Genomic DNA, 10,699 nt, shown 5'->3' with positions numbered 1-10,699 from the left:
AAGCTTCCTATAAAGGACCCCGACAACGTTTAAATCATCAAGCTTCCTGTAAAGGACACCTACAAAGTTTAAATCATCAAGCTTCCTATAAAGGACCCCTACAAAGTTTAAATCATCAAGCTTCCTGTAAAGGACCCCTACAAAGTTTAAATCATCAAGCTTCCTGTAAAGGACCCCGACAACGTTTAAATCATCAAGCTTCCTATAAAGGACCCCGACAACGTTTAAATCATCAAGCTTCCTGTAAAGGACCCCGACAACGTTTAAATCATCAAGCTTCCTGTAAAGGACCCTGACAACGTTTAAATCATCAAGCTTCCTATAAAGGACCCCGACAACGTTTAAATCATCAAGCTTCCTATAAAGGACCCCTACAAAGTTTAAATCATCAAGCTTCCTGTAAAGGACCCCTACAAAGTTTAAATCATCAAGCTTCCTGTAAAGGACCCCGACAATGTTTAAATCATCAAGCTTCCTGTAAAGGACCCCTACGAAGTTTGTTTCATGTAATTATATTTTGCACTTTAGATGTCCATTTTCCAGCTACCCAATATCTTTTGTAAACAGTCGACTCTGCAAAATTTCGATTTGAAACACACTTTCCAGATTAAACTCGGAACTATAGGGAAAGAGTTGATTGGTTTTCCATTTGATAAATGTAGGAAAGGCCTCGCTCCTTTAGGAATGTTTGTATTGACTGTTTTTCTCCTCAGTTTAAGTCCTCATGATTTGTACTAATTAACTCTGAATGAATTGTCAGTGTCACCGCTAACTACAGAATTTACATTTGTGTTAGATGGAAGCAGAAATATATTTATTCCCTTTATGGTGTAAGGCATTTTTATTTATTGTACTGTGTCAGGCACTTGTAAGCTTAGGCCTTGTATTTTTGGAAGGCTAACAATTAATTGTGCCAATAACAAACCAAATGATTTATAAATTAATTACGATTTTTTAAAATCTATGACATTTAAATAAATAATTATACTTTTCCCCCTTTATTTTAGGGGGAATTTATGACACTAATGATTAATCTAGCTTCCATTTCAAGTACAGAAAAACTACCGACACAATTCTGAAAGCCTGTCTAAAATAAGTTTGTCAGTCTCGCTCTCTCTCTCTCTCTGCTTACACTCAAAACAATCATCAGCATGATAAATATGCGCAGTGAATAGCTATCGTAAAATTGCATTGGTTCCGGGAATGGCAAGCAAACATAATCCGTTCCGCTTCATCATCCATCCAAAATGACAACGCTAACCGTCAGGCGAGGGTCAAACTGGGGAAAGTCTCATTTGGAGGGCTGACTGCTGCTGGTGCGCCCCGGCTGCTTGGGGCTCGTGCCTTACCGTGGGACTGCTAACCGGCTTCGGACGGCGAAACTAAATAAAGATGTGTACTGACAGCCTAATGAACGGAAGGGTCCTCTTGATTTAACCTTGATGAATGGTTGGCCCAGGTGTTTTCAATAACGACAATAAGCACTGCAAGCCACAGACCCACTGATACTGGTATAATGCATTATTAGACCATTAGAGGCAGAGGAAGGGAGACCACTTATGCACTAGCCTATCAATAATGCTATGGCCCAGTCTGCATTTAGGCCTGGGGAATTAGTCATACTGATATTCTATTTAATAAAAAATCACAAGAAGAGGCATAAAGAATCTCATGACATTTTAACAGGGTTACAGTAACCCAGGAGGACCGCAAGTTTAATTTTCATAAGAGCATCCATTCCTCAATTATGTCAAGCAGAGAAAATGTAAATGGCAAACAGAATGCAAACAATATCTCTACATGCGCATTGGCAGATAGGCGAGCCGGGGTCTGGAGAGTCACACAGGGAGGGGAGTAGGAGTGTGTGTGTGTGTGTGTGTGTGCGTGTGCGTGTGTGCGTGCGTGCGTATGTGTGTGCGTGTGTGCGTGCGCGTGTATGTGTGTGCGAGAGAAAGCGAGATTTAGCCAATACTGTCTTCCCTCTCTCCCACTCTGACACAGACCGTCAGAGACAGTGATATCTCTGGTTATTTCTACTCTACTGTATGTAGCCCTCTAATCAGAGAACATCCCAAACACCTGCAGCCTGACAGTATCTCCATGTGCTAGTTATAGAACTAACAGATTGTAACGCCAATACAAGTGTTGATGTAAGCAAGAGCACCGAAATGAATACCATTACTAGTTCACCATCCTTTCAACTTTAAAGATAGGATAGATAGGATAGGTAGGATAGATAGTTTTACACTTTAGACACTCAATATGATACTACATGCTACGTGCCCCACTCCACTGTGTGACACACTGGTACCTCTATCAGGAACACAGACTGACGTACTAACAGTGTAGGAACTGTACTGCATAGAAACATGTTTCCCTAAATACCTCCACCTCTGATATGAGTGAAAGGTGTCACTCTTCACTTTCGCCCAGCACACACACACACACGCACGCACACCCACACAGGAACACACACACACGCACGTATATGCACACACACACACATACACCATCACACACACTCCAAAGTGTCAGTAGCGGTATTGGCATGTGGCTATCAGCGCCTTGTGCTGGGCCTCTATAATAATAAACTGCTAATTGAACGGCTGCTCTGAGCGGCCTGTTAGCAGGGAGCCTGGCTGCCGCTGAAAGATGCAGCACACAGTCGGCCCGCCAACGTGCTGAAAGAGGCTATTAGATCTCGCCTCTGTACCTGGGAGTGTTAATAGAAACGCTCTCTCTTTCACACTCACACTCATGCACGCACACTGGTTCTCAGGGAATACACTGGTAAACAGGCCTACTGTGAGTCACAGCAAACATGCATAGAATAATCTGTAGGATAGACACTTGCTTGACAAAACACAAACTCCATAGTAGACCTATCTTGCAAACAAACTTGAATGTAATGCATGGAAAGTATATTTTGCGTAAACAAATATAGCAGAAATGAACACAACTTTGACTGAAAAACTCTTTCATATCCAAGTCAGCGTGAAAATGTCTTGCATGCATCACCTGTGGAAGAACAGTAAAAATCCCCCTCCTCGTCCCCTAGCCTGCGCCCTGGATCTTACATCTAAGATCTACATCGCCCCTGGAGAACAGGCCCTTATGCGGCGGCATGAAGCCATGCAGAAAGCTCATCATCTTTTTATATGCGCACAGGCAGGAAAGATTAAAACATTAGGGTGTTGACAAGTGACAGAGAAACCTCCTCGAGTGTGTAAGCTGCTCTGAAGAAGTCACACTCCATAGGGTCTCAGCGATCGGCCAGGACTCTTCACCTTAATTAAACTAATTGGCTTTCCAGATTGCTTTCCCAATAGTCGATCAGGTACGTCTTCATGAGTAAGAGGCTTAGTGGAAATATTTCTGGGAATGAGAGAGAGAGAGGACACAGCCCGGGTGCGCAGGTTAAATCTTCGACTTATCCTGGAATCCATACTCTTTCGACACCACAACGTTGCAAAATAAAATTGATGAACATATGGATGTATGCTTCGATATCCAGCACCTGCTAGAAGCTATTGAATGTGCATATGTTCAACCCTCTCACATAAATATAGCTACCAACAAAGCCATACTCATTTTTGACAATGTCTCTATTTGACGGACAGATAGACAGAGTAATGGCTGATTGTGTCTCCATTAGCTAGCAGGGCCCAGCTGGGTCAGTGGGGAGAGAGGGGGATGCAGAGGGTAGGCAGGGGCCCCTTGGTACTGTGTAGAGTCTAAAAGAGAGCCTAGTGTATTGGGCTAATTACATTACAGTCCCTACTCAATGCCAGTTAAGTTTGTGTGTGTGTGTGTGTGTGTGTGTGTGTGTGTGTGTGTGTGTGTGTGTGTGTGTGTGTGTGTGTGTGTGTGTGTGTGTGTGTGTGTGTGTGTGTGTGTGTGTGTGTGTGTGTGTGTGTGTGTGTGTGTGTGTGTGTGTGTGTGTGTGTGTGTACCCACATAGTATAAATTATACATGGGTAACTACTATCTCCTATCTCAATGAGATGGATGGATTCTATAGGTCTACAATTGCATCAAACAGAAGCGTCATCATCTGTTTATAACAGAGCTATGCTAGCACTGGGGGGCTCAGGGCCAGTGTTAATATGTAGAACACAAGTTATGTGCTTTTTCTCCTGGGCGCTTAAAAGCTAATCCTGTAGGCTGCCCTGCTCTGCTCCGCTTCATTTCACTCCACGCCCTGCCAAGGCTCGGCCCAGTGGCGTAAGCCCATCATATGACTGCATGCTCTGCACATCGGCCTAATCATATGGAAGAGATGATCACAGGGCAGGAAATTGCAACGCAGGGCCAAAGGAAACAATCTTTCTGCACAGGCTTTAAGCCAATCATGTCCTTTCTCTTTCTTTCCATCTTTATTTCTCTCCTTCTCTCTCCAGGATTCAATCTATGTGGTTCTTGTTCTTCCCTATACATTTTGTTCTTCCCCATTTGAAAGATCTCTTTGTCTGTTTGTTGATCAGACCTGGGGCTTCAACCTTTGTCTTTCCCAGGGACCCCCCAGGGCAAACCGGCGACCCATCATGCGTTGGCAAAAAAAAAAGAATGTTTCATGTCTTGTCTTATCATCAGGTGAATGATAATGGCAAGGTGAAGAAATCAGCATTTTAAAATGATTTGGTATATTGTTTTTCATTAACTCCCCACATTATAATTGGAAGAAGAAATGTAGACGCTGACACAGCCTATTAGCTTTTGAAAGGTAACTCCAAAAACATTTTCACTAAGAGCAACTGTTTGCAAAAATGTGTTGGCAAAAAAATGTATGTCTAAGTCAAAAAAGCCAGAAGCACTTGCTGCACTGGTAGCCTGTCTGCTGGTGGTTTTTCAACCGTGGACCCCCGGTTGAATACCCCTTATATCTCTTATATAGACAAATATGGTTTATTGTATGTATATATGCTCCACTGTAAAATAATTACCAACCAAAAATGTACATGTCTCTCATGTCCTTTCCGTGAACCCGGAAAGAGCCAAACAGGAAAGACATGTCACATGTAATCCTTCCAGTTTAACAACCTTGTTTTGTAGACCGTCACATTTTTATTGACTTTGTATTGTATTTCACCTTTATTTAACCAGGTAGACCAGTTGAGAACAAGTTCTCATTTAACACTGCGACCTGGCCAAGATAAAGCAAAGCGGTGCGACAAAAACAACAACACAGAGTTACACATAAACAAGCGTACAGTCAATAACACAATAGAAAAATACATGTACAGTGTGTGCAAATGTAGAAGAGTAGGGACGTAAGGAAATAAATAGGCCATAGAGGTGAAATAATTACAATTTAGCGTTAACACTGGAGTGATAGATGTGCAGATGATGATGTGCAAATAGAGATACTGGGGTGCAAAAGAGCAAGAGGATAAATAACAATATGGGGATGAGGTAGTTGGGTGTGCTATTTACAGATTGGCTGTGTACAGGTACAGTGATCGATAAGCTGCTCTGACAGCTGATGCTTAAAGTTAGAGAGGGAGATATAAGACTCTAGCTTCAGTGATTTTTGCAATTTGTTCCAGTCATTGGCAGCAGAGAACTAGAAGGAAAGGCGGCCAAAGGAAGTGTTGGCTTTGGGGAAGACCAGTGAAATATACCTGCTGGAGCGTGTGCTACGCGTGGGTGTTGCTATGGTGACCAGTGACCTGAGATAAGGAGGGGCTTTACCTAGCAAAGACTTATAGATGACCAGGTGAGTCAGTCATTTGAGAAGCCATGGCTATTGAGTCTGCCGATAAGAATGTTGTGATTGACAGAGTCAAAAGTTTTGGCCATGTCAATGAAGACGGCTGCACAGTACTGTCTTTTATCGATAGCGGTTATGATATCAATTAGGACCTTGAGCGTGGCTGAGGTACACCAGCTCGGAAACCAGATTGCATAGTGGAGACGGAATGGTGGGATTCAAAATGGTCGGTGATCTGTTTGTTAAGTTGGCTTTCGAAGATTTTAGAAAGGCAGGGCAGGATGGATGAAGGTCTGTAACAGTTTGGGTCAAGAGAGTCTCCCCATTTGAATAGGGAGATGACTGCGGCAGCTTTCCAATCTTTGGGGATCTCAGACGATACGAAAGAGAGGTTGAACAGGCTAGTAATAGGGGTTGCATCAATTTCGGCAGATCATTTCAGAAAGAGAGGGTCCTGTCTAGCCCAGCTTATTTGTAGGGATCCATATTTTGCCGCTCTTTCAGAACATCAGATGTCTTGATTTGGGTGAAGGAGAAGCGGGGGGCTTGGGAAAGTTGCTGCAGGGGATGCTGAGCTGTTGGCGGGGTAGGGGACGCCAGGTGGAAAGCATGGCCAGCCATAGAACAATGCTTATTGAAATGATTGATTATCATAGATTTATCGGTGGGGACTAGCCTCAGTTGTAATGGGAAGCTGGGAGGAGGTGCTTTTATTCTCCATGGACTTTACAGTGTCCCAAAACTTTTGGAATTAGTGCTACAGGATGCAAATTTCTGTTTGAAAATGCTAGCCTTAGCTTTCTTAACTGACTGAGTATATTGGTTCCTGACTTCCCTGAAATGTTGCACATCGCGGGGGCTATTCGATGCTAATGCAGAACGCCACAGGATGTTTTTGTGCTGGTCAAGGGCTGTCAAGTCTGGGGTGAACCAAGGGCAATATCTGTTCTTAGTTCTACATTTTTTGAATGGGGCATGCTTATTTAAGATGGCGATGAAAGCACTTTTTAAGAGCAACCAGGCATCCTCTACTGATGGGATGAGGTCAATCTCCTTCCAGGATACCTGGGCCAGGTCGATTAGAACGGCCTGCTCGCTGAAGTGTTTTAGAGAGCGTTTGACAGTGATGAGGAGTGGTCGTTTACACACACAGGCAATGAGGCAGTGATTGATGAGATACTGATTGAAGACAGCAGAGCTGTGTTTAGAGGGCAAGTTGGTCAGGATGATATCTAAGAGGGTGTCCATGGTTTTGGATTTAGGGTTGTACCTGGTAGGTTCCTTGATAATTTGTGTGAGATTGAGGGCATCTATTTTAGATTGTATGATGTCCCAGTTTAGGTCACCTAACAGTACGAACTGTGAAGATAGATGGGGGGCGATCAATTCACATATGGAGACCAAGGCACAGCAGGGGGCTGAAGGGGGTCTATAACAAGCGGCAATGGTGAGAGACTTGTTTCTGGAAAGGTGCATTTTTAAAAGTAGATGCTCTAATTTGTTGGGCACAGACCTGGATAGTATGACATAACTCTGCAGGTTATCTCTGCAGTAGATTCCACCTCCGCCCCTTTCGGCAGTTCTATCTTGTCGTAAAATGTTATAGTTGTAGATGGAGTAACATAGAACTTCACAATGACATAGGTCTTCACAATGATTGTCTCATAGACCTCCCATGTGGCCTCACTTGCTTCATGAGAGCACAGTGACCTAAATGTTCTTCAGGGCTAAAGGCTGATACCTCTTCTTTTAGGCTGATATACAGTATGTCCTTTATTATCACTCTGTTATCTCTCCATCAGCAACCATGCAGGTAAGGCAGGCTAGTGCTTTGTCCCAGGAAAAGAGGAAAATGAAACATGGAGGTTGAGGCTTGCCGGTAATCTGCCAGTGGTATTACCAGGATTAAGACGAGGGCAAGTGCCCCGTAGTCAGCCTGAACAGGTGTGCCTGTTACCATGCCACAAGCTGCCATGACAACCACAGGACCTGCTGAGCTCCTGTAACCGATTGGTATCAAACCTGGATCGTTTGCTTTCTGCACTCTAAAGTCAGGTTTTGTTCACATGCCGTAAGAGACAGAGATCAGGACTGGAACGTTGTAAAGGCTGAAATAGACGGCAGTAGTTGAAGCTTTCAAAAGTGGCCAACAAAGTGGTCAATATCACAAAAGCCGAGCAATAAGAAATCACTTTTCTTCAGGGGATCATTGACAAACTCTGGACCTCTCTCTGCCCTTCAGACCACCCATTCACCCCCCCCCTCTCTCCCCTTTGGGTGAGTGACAGAGTTCTGTGACGACAAACCCCCACGACACGCCTACCTCTACACACACACACACACACACACACACACACACATCACACACCCTTGCACTGATTTGACAGCCGCTCTCCCTCTCATTCAGATTGATGCTGTGTTGTGGCCCCAGGCCCCTGGAGAGGCCTAATTGAATTGGTTTCCAGAGAATACTAATGAGGCGTAATGTTGAGATAACTGATACCCAAAGAATAAGTGATCATTGACAGCATGTGTTTCTTGTCAGTAATAAACATGTCACGGAAACAGGGAGCCAGTTGAATTTCCTCTGAAATTCTGTCTCACCACACGCACAGCATGCAATACATTTTATGGTTTAGTACTGCAACTAGTGACTAAGTAAACAGGTTGCAAACTTTCACTGCTGAAATGACATGTGTAATCCTATAATATGTTGTGTATTATATTTAATAATTGGACTGTCAAGATGTGACTATAGAAACCTCTAAAAGCTAAAAGATGTTGAGATGCCACAGACTGACACACGCACACACTGCTTGTGATCACAGATCTCTTCCCACTGTCCTGTGGTTACTTTGGCACCCATGGGCTGCCCTGGCCCAGATGCTTCCCTCAGTTCTCTGGCTGCTCCATATGGTAGATGTTTGTGTAGTGGAGACTTGGGAGAGCTTCAGTGCTCTGAAAGCTCAATACATAAACACTGGTCCCTGATTCACACTTCAGACTGCCGACTGTGTGCTTACCTACTGGACCAACCAAAACCAGCCCTGCTATCATTTAATCTAGGGAGCCGGACTGTTGTGGAGAAGGGAAATAGCAAAAAAGATGACATGGTAGCATGAAACTTCAAAATTCATCTGAGAATCTCATGAAAGACTCCAATGGGACAATTATTTGTAAAACCAAGATGGCCAACAATTCCGAGAAACGGAGGCCCAAACGCCCTTCCTCTTCCCAGCATGCCATTTAGCCTCGGCATGGGGCGGCCGGGCCATGGCGGCTGGCTTCAATTACCCCGGGGCAGTCAATAGGGGGTGTCATCAGCCACACTACACTGCACCGAGCTGTCCTGCCCGCACCAGCAAAACGCCTGCTCCCTGTCTGCCTCTACCCCCGCTCACCCTCCTTCCAGCTAGCCCAGGCCAGCGGGCGCTGCTGCAGCGATTTGTTTGGTAAAAAAACAAATTCCCTCAGTGTGGCCGCAAGCTGAGCTAACAGCAGAGCAGTTTTCAATGACTCGTCCCCTCACCCCAGTCCCCCCACCCCCAACCCACGCCCCTGTTTCTGACAGTCCTGATGGGCACTCTGACCCTGTTATTGTATTTAGGCTCAGTCTGGCACCCATGAATCAGTCAGGGGCCCAAGAAATGCCACCCTGAGCTTGGCATTGGGATAGGGGAGGTGGAGGAGGGATTGGGGTGCAATGTTGAAAGCTTGGCATGTAGGGGCCTTAGTTAGGGTATCATATAATATATACATGCGTCTGTGAAGGCGTGGCTTTGGCCAGGCAAGGGAGAGGACTGGGGCAGACTGGTGGTGTAAGAAACTGAGGTGCTCCAAGGAAAACTGTTCCAAGGTGGAGTAACAATAAGCATCCTGTCACTTGTATGTGGAGGTCAGTGATAGAGTGTTGGAATGGGTTCGGGACGTTATCTCTTATCTAAATATATCTATTAGCCTCTGTGTATTCAATGTTATTGTGCTGATATTGTTATCCAGAGTTTATTCAGTTATTCCATGGGCCAATAAGGCTAAACCCTAAAAGGTACATTTTATGCCATTGAGGTCCACATAGTCCATGTACTCTTGTTTCAACTTTTTGAAACATTGCTTGCTCTCTAGAGAGTTCTAAGAACCCTTTTTTTCTAAGAATGTAGGACAACATTCTGAGGGTTGCTTACATTGAAGGACATTAGAATACTCTGAGGCTCAGCACCCTGATAGCCTGTCAGCATCAGAACAACATTCCCTCATTCTGCACCTGTACCAGGCAGGCCTCTGTGTGGGCCGGTCGGGGTCCTCGCTCCTCGCTCTTCCTCAGCCGTGTTTCCCAGAGAAAGCAGGAGGCTCCTGGGTCCCAGGGCCAACACGATGGAGAACACCAGGGAAAATAAACAGAGCGCTTCCCTCCTGCCCCTCATCCTCTCGTCCCACTCACCCGCCACCCACCGCCCCCGCCGAGAAAGAGCGCACCAAGCCGACGTGTTTGTTTGTGGAGATGGTGAGAAGCTGTCATGATGTCATCACCAGAAGGCAGCTTTTCCCTCTAGTGCTCTCTGTCCCTTTCCAAGCCAAACAGATGAGATCAGATCATCTTTCCTGATGTTCCTGTCTGTGTGACCAGCCACCCTTACTCCACTCCACTGCAGCTTTGGTAACCATGTCTCTGTCCTCGAGGGTTGCCGTGGCCGCAGAGAGGCTCTAAAGATACTCAGTTAATCTGGTCACCTGGCATAAAGGTGGCATCTCTGGTATGACAGCAAATATAGTTCTGCACATGATTGGATTTTCCCTGATAACCTTCAACCAAGAACATTTTATATCTATAGGAAGACATCTTGATCAGTCCAAGATTAATCTGAAGACGTATAATGAAATAAATACATTTAATTAACCATAATTGAAACATTGTGATCACTACATCCGATTTATTCAAATAAAAAAACTAGAAAGAGCGATAACAAAAAGGTAACACAAAAATAGCACAAG

The sequence above is a fragment of the Oncorhynchus gorbuscha genome, linkage group LG15 (assembly GCF_021184085.1).
Source record: "Oncorhynchus gorbuscha isolate QuinsamMale2020 ecotype Even-year linkage group LG15, OgorEven_v1.0, whole genome shotgun sequence".
NCBI classification, from domain to species: Eukaryota; Metazoa; Chordata; class Actinopteri; order Salmoniformes; family Salmonidae; genus Oncorhynchus; species Oncorhynchus gorbuscha.
The sequence above is the reverse complement of the archived record's forward strand: the minus strand, read 5'-3'. Positions refer to the sequence as shown.